This window comes from Gouania willdenowi, chromosome 16 (genome assembly GCF_900634775.1).
Source record: "Gouania willdenowi chromosome 16, fGouWil2.1, whole genome shotgun sequence".
Taxonomy (NCBI): domain Eukaryota; kingdom Metazoa; phylum Chordata; class Actinopteri; order Blenniiformes; family Gobiesocidae; genus Gouania; species Gouania willdenowi.
In genome coordinates this window covers 34,319,490-34,338,578 of record NC_041059.1, presented here as the reverse complement: position 1 = coordinate 34,338,578, position 19,089 = coordinate 34,319,490, and the positions used below count along the sequence as shown (strand labels likewise).

The following is a 19,089-nucleotide window of genomic DNA, read 5'->3' as shown; positions in this document are numbered from 1 at the left end:
ACAAAATGCTGGAAGCAGAAGATTTCCTCTGATGAGAACACTTGAAGGAAATCTCAAAGTCCAGTCAACCATTATCCCTTTCATTATGCTGTTAATGTTAGAACACATATAACTGCTAATTACAGGTCTTTTAGTACTCATTTAGAGCACTGAGAAACCACTGTTTAATATGTACAGCCATCCATCACAGAATGTCCCCACTGTGGACTTATCTCTATTGTAGAACCTGGCAACTCTGCTGCCACTTGGTAAAAAACTCATTTCATGAAGCCATATTTGTATTTCTGATGCTTGGGACATTGCTGTTATTTTAGGGCAAATGTGTAAATAGCACTATAAAGCAGGAACAAACTTATTTTACCTGGAGATTGATTGAGAATTCATGGCTTATTTCATCATAATGGCAGAAGAGTGTAGCTATTAAGGGTGGAACAATACATGTATTTGTATTGAATCGTTTCGGTACAGCACGTTCGGTTCGGTGATTTTCCAGAACGGAAGTTGCGTGTGTTTACTTCCACCTGCAGCCTGTGTAAGTCATGGCTAACGCTAGCGAGAAACCAGAGCTGGAGGACCCTCCACTGTCGCTAAAGTCTCCTGCTTGGAAACACTTCGGCTTCTGGGTGAAATACTGCTACGGAGACAGACCAGTGAATAAAACAAGGGCAGTGTGCCGACATTGTTCAGCTGAGATCAGGTACAAACATGCTAACTCACTTGAAATGGCACCACCCGAGTGTGAATATCAGCCAAAGCTATAACAACTGCCAACGAAGTCTTTATGGAAGCAGATAAAAGCTATTAACATAATAAAATTAAAAATTTAAATAATATTTTATGTATTTTTTGTTTGAGAATATTATTATTACCAGGCAGCACTTTACAACAGTATAGTATTTATTTTTTTTTAACTTTATTTTCATATTCTGCATAATGTTAAATACATTGTTGGTTTACTACAGTTTCAAATAAACAACAAGCAAATTTATGTTTTGCATTTGTGACTGCCAGCAGCTCTGCACTTACTGCAGACAATGTGGACAAGTAAAGGGCTACATGCTGGAACTGTGCTGTACTTTTTGTTTGTTAAAAGCTGTTAACAATTTATTATTTAGTTATTTTTTGTTTGAGAATATTATTACCAGGCAGCACTTTACAAGTATTGTATTTTTTTAACTTTATTTTCATATTCTGTATAATGTTAAATACATTGTTGGTTTACTAAAGTTTCAAATAAACAACAAGCAAATTTACGTTTTGCATTTTGTTCCACACTGTACCAAGAATGAACCCAACCGTGGCCTCAAAACCAAGGTATGTATCGAACCGTGATTTTTGTGTATCGTTACACTCCTAGTAGCTATGTCTAATTTTACTAATTGTTTTTCCTATTAATTTTTCAGTAACATATCTTATACTCAGGGTAAAGTATATCTAGGCTGCTCAGGGGGAGTTTCTGCTGGACGTCCTGGGTGATGCTAAAGATCAAGGGAAGAACGCTCTCTATGGGGAGGTGTAGTTACTGGCAGAAAAGTGCATTTTTAAAAAGTTTAAAAAGTGTTGTGTTTCTCCTTTGATTAGTTGTATTTGCAACACTCCTAAAAATACTTCCCTTGGCCACTTGCATGTGTTTTCTAATGCCTCTTAAATGTCTCCCTGACATTGATGAACACTTCCTGTTTCAGTGCAGAAGAAAAGATGATGTAGCTCCCTTAATGACCACAGGCCTGTGTCTCTCACATCACATGTTAGGAAGTCCTTCGAGAAGCTAAATCTTCTTCACCTGAAAACACTGCTGTGTGACTTCCTGGAATCCTACAGTTTGCATACCTGCAGCATGTTGGTGTGGACAATGCCATCATCTGGAGAGTGCAGGATCCACAGTGAGAGTTTTTTCTTTGAATTCTCCAGTGTGTTCAACAGCATCATACTGTATATTACCCCACCAGACTGCAGGGATCATGGCTGTGTATCTGACACAGTGTGAAGCAGCACCGGAGTGCCCCAAGGTACTGTTCTGGCTCCCTTCTTCTTCACAAGATTTTGCTAGATTTCAGGTCCAACTCTGGATACTGTCGCCTCCTAAGGTTTTCCAATGAATCCTCTGTAGTCGGATGCATCAGCAATGATGATGAGGAGCAGTGCAGAGAGCTAATGGAGAGCTATGTTGAGTGGAGCGGTCGTAACAAACTAAAAATCAACATCAGTCAGAGTTTTGTGAACTACAGGATGAACCAGAGAAAGCCTCTCCCTGTTATAATGGATCAACAATGTTTAGTTGACGACATGCTGTGACTAGTGGTTATTAATTTAGCAAAAGTGTAGCTTAACTTATGTCTGATACTTTTATTGACAACAGTGTCACTGGTAGACTCCACCAGCACTGTTAGTCATCCTCCGCTTGTTTGACGGCCATGATTTATATTGATTTATCAGTTAATGATAAATATAGGATGTTCGTCAAAAATGTAATTTTGTGATAACAAATTGTTTGAGTTTATTAAATGTAGAACCAATTAAATTCACAATTATTAACTTGTTTGTCCCCTGTACCTAATTTCAGGGACAAACTCATCTTATCATCCAAATGTCCTTGCTATAAAATTTAAGGTCTGGAGACATTATTGATGAAAAAACTGAGGTTTAGTGGAAATAACATCCTTTTTACTATTATGTTGTATTGTTAATGTGCACTGCAGCTCAGAATAACTGCATATGAATATGTTTAGACCAAGTGCACACCACTAGAGGGTGGCTAAATAAAGAACACAATACAGGAAACCTAAAGTGTAGATTTGCATTGCAGCGAAGATGCTAAAAGTAGCAACTCAATCTCAATGCCACAGGGGAAAGAAGCAGTTAACGAATGCTGGATAAAATGAGGAGAGCTAAAATTAGGGCTGGAGGGGTTGGACTTGGTCTTTGCGTATATAGTTCAGGGGGTTGCCTCAAGCCCACAGCTGTGCCAGGTGAGTAATCTGTTCTTCCATATTTAATAGTTTTTCCCTGTTGATTTAATTTCTTTTTTAAATGAATGTTATTAATAACTTGATTTTTACAAAATAAGCATTACCTCCAACACTGTCTCTCTGACTGATTTCAGGTTGAACGACGAGCAGTGAATCTCCTACTTTGCTTTAAACTCAGAAAAGTTGAGGACAGTCTTCATGAGTAAACTTTCATACTTTATGAGTGTTTGGATTATGGTTAAATTAAGTCCATTTCATGTCACTGATATGAACTTCTTGAGCTTAGGCTGAAGTCAACATAAGGGTTTGAAGTACAACTGTGCTTAAGTAGCCGTGTGTTCCACTTCAATATGCAGCTGATTGAACGAAACCAATAGCAAAACGTGTGTGAATAACCAAAATAAGCCAAGATATTAATCAGCTGTTGTTTTTCTCACCCGTAAACCAGATTGTTCTCTAATAACAACCCAAATTGAAACACAAGCATTACCATTTAAAAATCTTATATACTGTTATTTTCTTAGAGCACCAATGAGTTTATAGAACTGTGACTTTAGTGACTTCTGATACTGATGTTCGGAGGGGAGGCTGTGGCGGGACGGGATGGACACTTCCTGGTTTGCTGAGTTCAAACTTCCCAGCTCTGCTTGCAAGACACACACAGGCTGGAAACAGGCTGACTTCCCTCAAGGTTAAAGGTATAAATATTAATAAAAAATGTTTTCCTCGTAAAAAGATTTACTTGACAAAGTACTAAAAGACACCTTTACATATATTATGTTAAAGAAGTTCAGAAAAATATGACGTGGCTAATAAGGAAGAACAAGTTCGGATGAACTACGGCCGGGTCCGCGGAACATCTCCGCACCGAAAAGCACATATCACGTTCTCGAGAGTTCAGTCAAATGACTCGGTTCCGCTGAGTAAAAAGATGGGGCTCGATCATCCCATTTGTTGAACATTTGGATACTTGGTTTGAATTATGGGTAAGCAATGTGGTGATGGTTTATTTTTGGCACTGGTTTAGACCAGACAAAGCAGAAAAGCTTTGAACCAAAAGACATAATAAGGGAATGTTTTTTGGGGGGTTTTTTTCCTGAAGAGGAGCCAAACACTGGTATCACATGTATAAAAAGTTACATTTTACACTTTAATTGATGTAATTGATATTTCAGCATATTCCTTGTTGCATTTCTGATCATGAAAATGTTAGATCAAGATCTTCTTTGATCTATCGATTAAAATCACATCACATTTTCATTGTAATTATTTTAACAGAATTCCTTTTCACTCTTCCACCTGAAATATGATAACATCAATAGTCAGTTTAGTTTTTACAGTTTAACATTATTTTAAGAAAAATAAGCTACAGTATGAATGAGATAGGAACAGATTTTTATATTTAGAAATGATTCAAGTCAGATATGAGGAATAGAATTGTTTACAGTGTAGTAGGGCTATTTTTAAAGGACGAAGAGGGAAAATCCTTCATTGCTCCTGCTTGGATCGTCTCTATCGGCTTGTCTCCACATCTCTCTGTAATAGGTTAAAGGTTAAAAGCCGGATATATGAGAGAACAGTGAGATTTCTCCTCTGGCTTTCGTCCACCTCATGTTTTTATGTAGAGGGCGGACGTTGAGCATTAGGAGAAACAGATTAGCTGCAGTCCATTCAGCTCTGTCGTTTTTGTGTCCTCGGGGTGTGTCCTGGCTGCGATGTGGAGGAGAGGCTACAGGACCAAGGTTTTCCTGAGACTGACATGTTTCCAATCTCACTCAAAAAGGTATTTTCTGCACCTCCTTAGGCTAAGAATCTGATTTAATAGTGATGAAATTATAGCAAAAATCACTGATTAATTAGTGTGTGCTCGCACATTTGTGTAATATTGTGTAGGTACACAGATGTGTTAAAACTAAAAGTAAAGTCAGAAAGCTGACTTAAGCAAAACCTCACTAGTTTAACTTTTTGGCCAGTATTTCACCAACAGCAGGATGGACATCTGTAAGTTAAGGGTTGGCTGATCAACTAATGGGGCAAAAACAACAGGAATATGTAAAATCATGGGTTAAAAATAGAGGTCGATATATGGACTTTTTTCAAGATTGGCCATCGGCCAAAAAACAAAAAGTTTTTTTGTTTTTTTTACCATCACCAGCCCTCCCCAAGGAAGGGTAAGAAACATTTTATTATAGGGAGGATATAAAAAGAGAGAGCAGTGTTACACCTAGGTGAGGGGGAAGGGAACAGGGAGGAGAGACTCAAGGTAGGAAATGGAAAGGGTGGGGAAAATTTGATAATGTGAGAGTGAGATGTGAAGTGACAAGTGTGAAGCTTAGGTATAACAGTAGTAGCTGTGAGGAGAGGGAAGGAGTGAGTTTAAACCGACTACTTGCACATTGTATATTGTTGTCATGCTTTACTGCTACTTACCCGTCCTGTACTTTTTGTTTTACTTGTGCGTACAGGTATATTTAAAGTTCACTAAATGTTAAGAGTTCTATTGGTGTATTTAATTTCATTTCTAATATATACATTTATATCATATGAGTGTTTCAATTGTCTATCATAAATAATGTACTTTAAAAAAAAGTATATCGGCCTCAAATATCGGCTTCCAAAATCGGCTTTAGATATTGGCCATCGGCTACCTTAAAAAAAAAAAAAAATGGTATGCATCAACCTTTAAAAATCCTATGTCGGTCAACCTCTAGTTAATAAGCTGATTAACTGCTGCTTCGGACACAGGAAATAGTTTTGAGGAAACCAGTGACAGATTAGCAACATGTAACACAAGTGGAACAAAAGGACGGCTGAGAGTGTAGTTTTGAGCCTGAGTGGCAGAGGTGAAAGAAATGCATTATAAAAACTCATGTTACTGTAATTTAGTTTATTTTATGGGTACTTTTTTGAGTATACTTCTAAATCAAATCAAATCAAGTAATTTGTTACATTTCCACACCCAACCATTACTAAGGAACTTATACATTTTTGTTTCAAAATGATCAACGGACATTGTGAAATTACAAAAAAAGGAAATGACCAAACAAAAATAAAATGCATCACATCATAGCCGACCAACTGGAATAAATGTAATGCACGGCGCCAAAACAGCATTGCATGGCGATTATTGCGGAACACAGTTGTGTGATACAGTTTCAAAGGCAATTCAACATAGATTACAATTTTATGTCCCACAATTTCATTTGTTTTACTCGGTGGAACCAAGTCATTTCACTGAATTTTCGGGAATGTGGCACGTGCTATTCGGCGCATGTATTTTAAGAATGACTTACTTGTGCTTGAGTACAATTTTAATCAAGTAACAGTATTCAGATTCAAAACTGTTTGAAAATTATGACTTAAAACTTAAAATATGTTTTGCTAAGAAAAAGAAATATTTCACCTCACTTGCTCAATTACAAAATCCAATTAAGTAAATAGACTTGATTTATATAGCGCTTTATCCACACACTGAAGTAGTCTCAAAGCGCTTTAAAATATCAGCTCATTCACCCATTCACACACCAATGGGACAGAGCTGCCATGCAAGTGCAGGCAACTTAGGGTTCAGTATCTTGCCCAAGGACACTTTGACTCAGACAGGTATAGTACTGGGGTCAGACCCCCAACCTCTCAATCAGAAGACAACCTCTCTACCACATGAGCCACGGTCATCCCAAGTCAGCACCTATTTGCCATTAGACAGAGAGTATTGAGTCATGTATTATTCTGAATGTATTTGAGAACTTATTTTGAGTCTTAAAGTAACACATGCCTCAGTGCCTACCCAAGGGTGAATTGATATTTTGATTATTTGTTTTAATTATAATATAGTTATAAATGATTTATTTTTCAATTTCCGATAGCCTACAGTAGTACTACAGTGGGGCAAAAAAGTATTTAATCAGCCACCAATTGTGCAAGTTATCCCTCTTAAAATGATGAAAGAGGCATGTAACTATGAAATCCAGAACATCACATTGTAGGATTTTTAATTAGTTTATTTGCAAATTATGATGGAAAATAAGTATTTGGTCAATAAAAAAAGTTCATCTCAATACTTTGTAATGTACCCTTTGTTGACAATGACAGAGGTCAAAGTCTTCACAAGGTTTTCACACACTGTAGCTGGTATTTTGGCCCATTCCTCCATTTCTCCTCTAGAGCAGTGATGTTTTGGGGCTGTCGCTGGGCAACACAGACTTTCAGCTCCCTCCAAAGATTTTCTATGGGGTTGAGATCTCGAGACTGGCTAGGCCACTCCAGGACCTTGAAATTCCTCTTACAAAGCCACTCCTTCGTTGCCCAGGCGGTGTGTTTGGGATCACTGATGTGCTGAAAGACCCAGCCACGTTTCATCTTCAATGCCCTTGTTGATGGAACGATGTTTTCACTCAAAATCTCACGATACACAGCCCCATTCATTCTTTCCTTTATGGTGTTTTTTCTCCTCCAAACACGACGAGTGGAGTTTTTACCAAAATTATTTATTTTGGTTTCATCTGATCATATGAAATTCACCCAATCCTCTTCTGGATCATCCAAATGCTCTCTAGCAAGCTTCAGATGGGCCCAGACATGAACTGGCTTAAGCAGGGGGACAAGTCTGGTACTGCAGGATTTGAGTCCCTGGCGGCGTAATGTGTTACTGACGGTAGCCTTTGTTACTTTGGTCCCGGCTCTCTGCAGGTCATTCACTAGGTCCCGTTCTACGGCAGAGACGCTGCACAGTCTCGCTCCGCTGTAAGGCAGGAGGTGGTCACACCTCCTCCCAAAAGCACATTGCTGCTCTGCCTCTGTTCCCATAGTGTGTTTTTATGTGTTTGCGCATGCGCAGTCAGTGCCTTTGGATGGAACTGTGTGATGTTAAATGTTATAACTAGAGCGCATTAGTGAATTGATCCAATGTGGCCGCTGCTACATTCTCTAGGTAGTGGGCATGATAACAGTACAGGAAGGATGACAGCACTAGAGACAATAAAGAAACTTTATTTTGAGGAAAAACAACAGCTTTCAAAAGATGGGAGACTAACACCTGAGCTACCAGACCTTCAGCAAAGGTTTCCACAGTGAATGGTACAAAAGGAAGGATTGACTTTGTGGATACGCCTCATTGAGGCTGTTCTGAGTTGTTGTTGTTGTCAATTTCTGTGTTTCCAACACAAACAACGGATGTGCTGCCGTGTCATGAGATACAGTATATCTTGTGTGGAGTATGGAGGCTGCTATTGAATAATATGTTTCTTTAATGATGCTTTACAATGTTGATTTTGTTTGATTGACACTTGCCAGCAGAAATTGGTGGTCTCGATTTGCAACGTGCCTACCCAACCCAAGTGGTCACGGCACATCACTGGTGGTAACAGACCACATACACATACATTTTAGTCCGCAACATGCTTTTTCTGTGTGCAAGACAAGTTAAAGACTTTATCTTCTTCCTTTGCATCTCAATTTGAAAACAATAAAAGGTGGTCAAACTAAAACCCAAATGTTTCCAAATTAGAATTGATTTTTTTTAAAATATGGTTGTACTTATGTTTTCCTTTCAAAAGCTGTCCTCTGAAATGACCGAAACGTTTTCCTCTGAAGTCGTTTTTGATTAAATGATGAGCTGTGCCAAAGCATATAAGAGCTGGTGGGAGGTGACACTTAATAGGGGGTATTTGAATGTTGTGAAAGAGCTTTGAAGGCCAGGGACGAATGTGATGTTAATCTAGCCATAGCATTAAAAAAAATGTAATAATTCAAGGACACAATGTCCACACAACTCAATTGTCTTTCTGGAAAGGACGTTAACGATTCAATGATGTAAAAGTAAGCTAGGAAAACAGAAAATCTAAAAGATTGTCTTGTTCTCTTTTAGTAAAGACAATTTCAGTCCTTGCGTTTATGCTGGTATAGTGTCTGAAATGTTTGCCATAAAAATGACAGATTATGACCATTCTTGATGAGAATTTAGCTTTTTGATCCTTTTTGAAGCCTTGATCCTGTGATTTTGGCTCAAACCAATCATTGTAAAGGATTGTAAAGTCCATATAATTAAAATGATTTCTGCTTATTACAAAATCCAATAGATTTAGTATTTGCCATTTAAAAATATCTAAATTAACAGCAGGACCTGCAACAGAAATAATAAATAATTAAGATACCTATCATGGTAACTTTTTATGTAACATTTTTAATGTTAATTCTTTTAAAGATTCATTGATTTTTTTAGAATTTTTTTGAACGTGTACAACAAAAATGTGCATTTCCAAGATAATGCAAGTAAAAACAAAAATGCAAATAAAAACGTAAATATGTACTGTTTAAAAAAAAACAAAAAAAAAAAAACAGTGGGCCAATGTTCAGGGACTGAGAAAGGGGGTGGAGCTTATCATTTACCCATAAGGCAAATGCAGCTATTTGCTTTGACTGAGAGTGAATCTACAAGAGCAACACTTGAAAAACAGGAATACTGGGACAATATTTGTATTATTAATATTGATAATAATAGTTTATAAACAGAAAGCGGTCTTTCCTGCAGTGATGTGTACAGTCTGCTGTGTCGCAGCAGTTGAATGTAAAGAGAAACAATCTGAACACATTTGATTGTTCAAGATTTAGAATGTTCAAATCTATTATGCAGTTGTCTCGTATTGACAATGACATTTTTTTAAATCTATGGAGTTGGATTTTTTTTTTATTGGACTGAATTTCCTCTGTTTTCTCTTGTTTTTAAAGTAATATTTTTCAAGATTACAGCCTGGCCTTGAACAAAGGCAAAACATTTGATGTCTCCACGGTTCACACTCTACATTTTTTTGTTTTTTACATATTTCACCCTAATTACCTTCCTAATTGTACAACCAATACTTAGATCAATATTGTCCTTGTGAACTTGAACCACTTTAATGTTCAACATTATTGTCTCCTACAGCAGGCCGTGTACCAGTAGCAGCACCAGGATTTTGATTGTGGGTGGGGCCTCAGAAAACTGGACGGGCCAGTTAAAAAAAAAAAAAACACACACAAAAAAATACCGTGTTTCCCTTCATCTCCATTCCAGCGTTTTTCTGCACCTGACGCTGCATTCAAGGCAACTCTGAACTCTGCATTTCTCATTCGAAAATTCAGAGAAATTACAATGAAGGCAAATAATATTTGTGCGATTAAAGCTACAAGTACAGTGCCCGTCGGAAGTACGTATTCATATAGTGGGAGCTTAAGTAGAGTTGTCAATAATGGGCATAACAATAACATACTCTGTAGCATTATAAAGGGGTATATTTGCAGGTGCAAAGTAAAATAGCTTGTGCAATTTCCCTGGTTTAATTCTATGAGACATGTGCATGATGAATGTGTTGTTTTTTGTTTGGTGTATTTTTGTGTAATGTATGTTTTTTGGAGTCATTATGTGTATTTTTGTATCTTTCTGTTGTCTTTTTGTGCATTTTTGTATAATTATTGTGGTTTTTTGCCATTGTAGTGTGATTCTGGAGTCATTGTATTTTTTATTTTTATGTGGTGTAGTTTTGTGCATTTCTGTTGTTGTTTTGTGTAATTCCTGTATAAATATTGTTAATTTTTTTGTTTTACATCATTAATGCATTTTTTGTTTAATAATTGTTTTTTGTTGCCTTTGTAGTGAGATTCTGGAGTCATTTTGTATCTTTTTTTAGTGTAGTTTTTTGCATTTCTGTTGTCTTTTGTGTATTTTTTGTATAAATATTTAGTTTTGTGTATTTTGAGTCATTTTCATATTTTTGTTGTCATTTGTTGTGTGTGTGGGGGGGGTGAATCCATTCTAAATTTATGCGCACCACTCCATCCACGTGTACCTGCCTAACTTTCACTAAACTTATCTATTTTCAGTAGTTAGATGTAGTGGCAGGTGTGTCGTGAGTGAAGCTGCAGTAATCAGGTGACCTTCACTATGTAACACCATCTACGTCAGTGTTTTTCAACCACTGTGCCGCGGCACACTAGTGTGCCGCGAGAGATCGTCAGGTGTGCCGTGGGAAATTATCCAATTTCACCTAATTGGTCTAAAAAAAAATTTTGAAAACATATTAATTATTATCTGCAAATAATATACCATTGTCGAGTGTCCGTGCTGCAGTAGTGAATAAAGGTGCGTGCACACCGAACGCGACGGAAGCGATGCCATTGCCTTAAATCGTCCCTGATCGGTAGTTTGCACATAGTGGTGCTTTTTTGTCAGTCCATCATTTCATCGCTCCAGCGACGCGATCACTAGGGAGCTATGTGTATGTGTGTGTATGTGTGTGTGTGTGTGTGTGTGTGTGTGTGTGTGTGTGTGTGTGTGTGTGTGTGTGTGTGTGTGTGTGCGTGCGTGCGTGCGTGTGTGCGTGTGTGGCCCCGGTAACAGGGTAGAGACAGAGAGAGAGAGAGTGTTGATGACGTCTTTTTTTTCCCCTTCTTGCTCCGCTTCTACGGTTAAATGATCAACTTAACGGAGATATTAAAGGATGACTTCACTCAGAATGTGTTTGATCAGTAGTTACTGTGGTTTTAAAGAAATTTACCGCTTTAATTTTGAACCTGATACTTTGAGGAAGTAGAACAGCCTCCGCTGCAGCCGTCAGCACTGAAGCGGGAGCGGGAGGGAGGGGCTGAGATTACACTGAGATTGACATTTTGTACATGTAACTCTTCATATTTCTCAGTGTAGAACAGTGAAATCTTTCCCAAATATTATTGCTTCTGTCATAATAAGCACGATATTTCTGTATTCCTGGTAATTAATAATTTTGGACAGAATTAGAGTTTGCAAAACACTTTGACATTTTCTACTACCTTTAAGACCACATTGTTGTTTCATTTGTTATGTTCAAGCTGTATTTTTGAAGTGGACATGTTAAGTACACTTTTTATTTGAAAGAAGAAATACAAATGATGATAAAGTCCTTTATTCTTTGTGTTTATTTGATTCCTATTCAAGACACTTTGATGAGAATGGCTATATTGTTAATATATGCTACAGAGTATCATTTTTTAACATGTTTGGCTGGTGGTGTGCCTCGTGATTTTTTCAATGAAAAAAATGTGCCTTGACTCAAAAAAGGTTGAAAAACACTGATCTACGTAACATGTGAGCACTTAGATCTGACTCAGAGCGTAACACTACAGTCACTACCACCCTATGGACGGGTGTCGTGACACAGACTGTAACCGTACTAAATGGTGGTCCATTATACACTAAACACATACCTGCACGCATGTCACGTAGACGGTGATCGATAGTGAAGCGCACCTGATCGATGCGTGTGTGTGTGTGTAACTCTCTACCTGGGACTCTAATCTCCTCCGTTGGTTCTCTCTCACACACGCGCTGCTGAGAAATGCGCAGCTTTCAACACAGCAGCCATTGCCGTCAAAAACTTCCAGGTGAGGTCTAAATAACATACGGTCAAAATAACATGAAAATAAACATTTTTAAACGTCATCACCAAATAACGAACAGTAAAATAGTATGTTTCCTCAAAACAGGAGCTCTGGCATGCACCGGAAGTGAGCTGTGCAGTGAAATAGCTATAGATGGTGCGCTAGCGCCCCCTCACACACTGAGGTCAAAAGCTGAATAGGTTTCACTTCTGTGCTGTCCAGAAGTAAAATTAAATTAAATGAAACATTTGGAAATTACCAAATTACTCCAAAATAACAGATGCACAAACTCGGGGTATTTGGAAGCCGTTGACTTAAGATTCAGGTCGAACAGGCAGCACGTCGGTGAGATTCGCTCCACACACACACACGCACACACACGCACACACATGCACGCAGACCTTTCTTGCATCATAGATAGACTAGTACAGTGCCCGTTGGAAGTATGCATTTATGTGGGAGCATAAGTAGAGTTGTCAATTATGGCCAACTGAGTATGTGTTTGAAGGTTGGATGTAAAAGAGGTGTACATACTCTGTACTCTTGTTGTGTTATAAAGGGGTATATTTGTGGGTGCAATTTTCCTGGTTTAATTCTATGGGACATGTTCATGATAAATGTGTTTGTTGGTTTTTTTTTTTTAACTCACTTTTATATTTTTTTGTTTGGTGTATTTTTCTGTAATGTAATGTTTTTTGGAGTCATTATGTGTATCTTTCTGTTGTGTTGTTGTGCATTTTTTTGTATAAATTTAGTTTTTGTTGCCATTGTAGTGTGATTCTGGAGTCGTTTTGTGTATTTTTTGGGTAAATATTTAGTTTTGTGTGTTTTGAGCCATTTTCATATTTTTGTTGTATTTTTTGTTAATGTAGATTTTTTGGAGTCATCATTATGTGATTTTTTGTCTTTCAGTTGTCTTTTTGTGAATTTTTTGTATAATTGTTTTTGGTTGCCATTGTAGTCTGATTCTGGAGTCATTTTGTGTACTTTTTTATAAATACTGTGTATGTTTTTTTTTTTTTTTTTTTCTCATTTAGTATATTTTTATTACAAATAAATACTGTGTGTGTTCCTGTGAAATGTTTCAGACGCTGATAACAAAACTCCATAGCCATTATAGCGCCAATCAGAAAAACAACAAAACTGCTAGATAATTGAAGTATTATCTACAATTCGGCTGTCTGTTTTTTAAAAGACAAAAATCATTGTTTACCTTTGAACCGAGTGGCTAGAGCTTAACTTCCATGCACGGCACCACAGAGAATAGACAGTTTTCCAGATGAGTATTGAACGGGTTATCTCTGTAAACGTATATTTCGCATAGATTATATGATGATTATATATATTGTAAAGTGTAATAACGCATATCTTTGGACTCTTGAGGTAAGGCAAATTTAAATGAATGGGACATTTCTTATACAATTCAATTCAGTGTTATTGACAATGAAAGATTTAAACACTTTAAGACCGACAATTTGTAAACTGACATGGGTTCATCCCTAAATATCTTCAAAAGTATTTCATTTAAAAATCGATAAACTGAGGCATTATCATTGGCATTAAAATGTCTTGAATAAGTTTTCCAAAGTCTTAAACATGTTAAAAGAGGGGTATCATGTAAAAATCAATTTTTCAAGCATTATATCATGTTAGTGTGTCATTCTCTCCTGAAAAACATACCTCCAGTGTTGCTCAGTTTGATTCATGTATTTTGAGTAATCTTTAAATCTCCTGCCAGCAGCCATTTTTTCTGCTGTTATGCTCGAGGGGACGAGGCTCCGCCTTGGGGAGGTGGCCCCTCCCCCTCCTATCTTCTCTTCCTTAGTTCAGCCCAGAGCACCCGCCTCCACATATTTAGCTTTTAATTTACTTATTTTAAATGCTTTTGTAAGAAACCCATGGCCTATGTTGTCTGTACTCATTTATGTATGCATTAAAATAAAAAAAAATTAAAAAAAAACCTTGCACCCCTCCCCAAGTCAAGGATAAACTTGTAAAGCCATATACTTCCTTCCAGTAGAACATGGTAAAACATTGTTATTCCAACCTGGTGGAAGCATTACGAGGTAAATAAGGCAAACTACTACAGGTGGTGGAGGACATAAGACAATAGATCTATGCCATAGCTGTCATAAAGAGTTTACCACAATTGTTACACACTTACTACTAATAATTATGGAAGTCATTTTAATAATTATCTACCAGTTGTGGAAAAAGTCATTTTTTAAAATGCAATCTGGGTAAATGCAGAGTAATTTATGTAGTGTTGCTGTTTTTTTCCATTTCTGTTTATTTTGAAGTTCGTATTAAATGTAATTTGAAGTTGCGGTAAAAGGTTTTAAAAAGTCTCAAATTGATCTCACCATAAAGTGAATGAACCCTTTTCAGATTAATGTGCATACACATTAAAGTGTAGGCACACATACGCCACACCTGGATGTGCACCTAACAAACAAATATATCAGTCACACGTAAACGCAGGTGTGGCGTTAGTGAAGCTATAGCGATCAAGTGTCCTTCACTATCGATCACCGTCTACATGACATGTTAACACTTAGAAAAGAAATATTAGGCGCTAACATGTGCAGGTATGTAAGTGTGTGTGAGTGTTGAGTGTATAACGGACCACCATTTAGTCCGGTCACAGTCTGTGTCTCCACAGCCATCCATAGAGTGGTAGTGACTGTAGTGTTACGCTCTGAGTCAGATCGTTGCTGTGATTGGACAGGATACAGCACAACACTCATACACACTTACAGACGTGTGTACATGCCTGCACGCGTAAGCGCCTAACAATTTTTTGTGTTTATATGTCACGTAGACGGTGATCGATAGTGAAGGGCACCTGATCACTATAGTTTCAGTCATGCCACATCTGCCACTACATCTAACTACTTTAATTAGGTAAGTTTAGGGAAAGTTAGGCAGGCAGGTACGTGTGCGATGTACTGGTGCACATTAATTTATTAAGGATTCACCCCCATAGTGTGTGTGTGTGTGTGTGTGTGTGTGTGTCGGTCACAGGGAAGAGACATCTCCATCTGAATGTTAGCATTCCTCACTTTGATAATCATTCTAATGTATTGTAGCGATGTAAAAATGTAGAAAGTAGCCAAATACAGCGCACAGAAAAAACAGAAGTAAACAACATCCATGCGTGTTTGTATGAGTACTGAAGGGGGCGTGCTCATGGCGTGTCAGACAAGCTTGGAGTTTCTTAAAGAAACAGAGGTGAAAACGAGGCGTCATGAACTGTGTGCTACAGAGGGAAATTATTTTTTTTATATTTGCTGCATTTTCCATATAAATTTGAGCAGCATAGTTGTTTGAGCATGTTATAGAATGGCACTATGTGGCTGAAAAAAACATGATACCCCCCCTTTAACACATGGTGTGTAGGATTTATGTTTTTTCTGACATTGTACTTCATCTCAAATAACGGGAAACATTAATGAGTGATAAACTGAATGCCTCTCGCAGTAAAATCACACCATTGCGTGACAAACAAAACGTGGATGGAGATGGGGGCGTAACTCAGGGCAGGGCAGATGCATGCTACATGTTAGCTCGCTACATCCTCACCACACAAGCTACTTTCACTTTAGGATAGTCTCAGACTCGCTCCAATGGGCATAGAGCAGCTGATTTTAATAACAACTTGATTTGGCTTTGTTTGCAATGCAAATGTACTTATGAAATCGCTCCAAACAGACAGGAAATCTCTGTCAGTAATAGGAGCTGCTTGTTTTTGATACGCTACAACTTAAATTGTACAGCAGAAACTGAAAAAGGGAACAAGTCAAGGATGAACTTGTAAAGCCATATACTTCCTTCCAATGGAACATGGTAAAACATTGCTATTCCCACCTGGTGGAAGCATTACGAGGTAAATAAGGCAAACTACTACAGGTGGTGGAGGACATAAGACAATAGATCTATGCCATAGCTGTCATAAAGAGTTTACTACAATTGTTACACACTTACTACTAATAATTATGGAAGTCAGTTTAATAATTATCTACCAGTTGTGGAAAAAGTCATTTTTTAAAATGCAATCTGGGTAAATGCAAAGTCATTTATGTAGTGTTGGCTTTTTCTTCCATTTGTGTTTGTTTTGAAGTTGGTATCAAATGTAATATGAAGTTGCGATAAAAGGTTTTTTCAAAGTCTCAAATTGAACTCACCTTAAACTGAATGAACCCTTTTCAGATTAAGCATCAAACATGAAGAAAATGAAATACTCAAACAGATTAACAATTCTCCAGCGAACATAAAAGCAGCACCTTTAAGGCATCATATTTGTGCTTTTGCATCAAAAAGTACAATTCTGACAGCCAATTGTTCTTTGTAGATTTCAGGTGTGGATGATAAAGAATGATTAATAACAATAATTTATTGGTTTTTATATAGCACTTTATCATAGACATTCAAAGTTGCTTTACAGAATTAAGGCACACTCCACACTTAGTGGTGGTAAACTCTTATTGCAGCCATAGCTGCCCTAGGGAAGACTGACAGAGGCCACGCTGCCATAATGTGCCATCAGCCCCTCCAATCACCACCAACACTCACTCCATTCATACTAGGCAATGTGGATGAAGTGTCTTGTCCAAGGACAACGACTGTCCCCCACTGTGGCATCTGGAACTCTCAGTGGTCTCTCATCCAACTACTAAGCAGGTCATGCCACACCTGCCACTACCTGCTTAGCTTCCGAGATCTAACGTGATCAGGCTGGTATGGCCACATGCTCATTAGTTCAGTGCAATGAGAGGATTAAGTTGCACTTGTGAGTCAGGATGTCTCTTCCGGAGGGTTTGGATTTATTTTTTGGTGAATATCTTTGTTTATGGGTTGTGTCTTTATGTTGCAAGCTAATGCACAGTTAATCAAGAAGAACAATCAGGTTTTAGTTTAGTAATCTCGAGGTGGTGAGTTTAGGTCACGTTGCAGCTGTTTTTCTGTTTGCTTGGTGCTTTGCAGCCCACAAAGAAAACAAGGCAATGCCCGCCCATAAAAAAATAGTTCATGGGAAGGCTTCTGTATTATTGAAAATAATACCACTATTGTATGACTTTCTCCCTCATAGAATACTTAATCCAATGTAATTGCTTTATTAAAAAAAAGCTCAGTCTTGCATATCGCTGCAGTTCTTGAAAAATATCTACTTTTTCCTCAATTTTGAGGATTTTAAGTTATTTAAATGTTTGTGGCTTATTCATTTAAAAATAAATTAGCAGGGGTCCTGTCAGGGACTGTTTGTGTTTAGCCCTTGTAGTAATCTTTGAGTTTTGTAAGTCATTGTTTATTCTGTTTAGTTTCATGTTTTAACTCCTTCCCAGGTATTCCTGCTCGTTTCTCCAATTTCCAGTGATGTCAGTGTGTTTGGGTTGTGAGTGATTAGCTGCCTCTTGTTTTGCACCCAGGTGTGGCCCGTTCCCAATCAAGCCGCCATGCTAGTCACCTGAGGGGTATTCCATAAAGCGGGTTATGTTCAAACTCTGAGTATGTTCAGGCTCAAATTAGGGAAACTCTGAGTATCCCATTACAAAAAGCGAGGTATGTTCTTCTTTGAGAATGTTACCATGGCAACATTGTCCGTAAACTAAACCTGGTCGCTGGCAGGTTTTATCAAAGAAACCCTTGGTTTCTACCTGGCTCCGCCCACCTGAACACCATTTCTTAACACTTTAATAAACTTTAACACTTTTCTCTGAAACACATTAGTAACATCACAATGTTCTGTTGCTTTACGTCTTTTTTTTTTTTTTTTTTTCGTGATAACGGTAATTTTCTTTATAACATTGTAGATGTAGATCATTAAGTGAAAGTCACTGAGAGGTTGATCTACATTAAAACATTTACTGACGTCTGTAGTAAAGTTCTCTGGATAAAAACCTGTAGATAATATAAAGGAGGAGATGATAATTTAAATAAATCAACTTTTAAGGCTCGATTGTTGTTTTATATTGTTATACAGTTAAGTCTGTAGATCATACATCTTTGATGATAAGATGGTGCAGTGAAGTGTGACACTGCTCTTGAAAGCGATGGATCGTGGGTTCGCGTCCCGCTTCAGTGTTTTTTTATGACATTTTTTAGGACGTCGACATGACTCTGGTGACAATATTACATTAAGAATCAATATAAATGATGTGATATGAAGCAGCAGCCACTGTCTTTATATCCAGTGTAACAGGAGGGCTCTCTATGTAGCCATCCTATGTTGCTGACACGTCTCCTTAGACACATTTTATTCATATTATTCAACGCTTGTCATGTCACTGAAGCAATAAAGTGATGAAGCGACCAAAAAGTGTGACTAATTACGGGTGATGTAAGCCACTATAATCACTGAAGACTGAACGCACCTTTAGAACAGGCTCATATTCATCAAACACCGGCTTATTTCACCCATCAGGGTGAATAAATCACTCTCTTCCGTTTGGTTGTCATGGCAGTTTGAGTATTTTCTGATCCATTGATGATGGCTTTTTATCGCGCGTGTGCATGTCAGTAACCCAAGGTTTACATACTCAGGGTTGATTAACCCACTTCATACCAGCTGTAATGGAATCCGATACCCAGAGTTTCCCATCGCGGGGTATGTTGACCCAGAGTTTATGGATAGACTTTGTTAACCCTCCTTTATGGAATACCCCTCTGATCTTGTGGATAGAGGATGGAAACCCGACCGGGTTCGGTCGCATAGTGTTGTTTGCACACAGTC

At 37.8% G+C, this 19,089-nt stretch overlaps 1 protein-coding gene across 1 annotated transcript in view; it reads right to left on the bottom strand.

Moving 5' to 3' along the window:
- The window catches only part of tsnare1 (T-SNARE Domain Containing 1), a 214,675-nt gene that overhangs the window by 101,254 nt on the left and 94,332 nt on the right, over window positions 1-19,089 (bottom strand). The window lies entirely within an intron of this gene.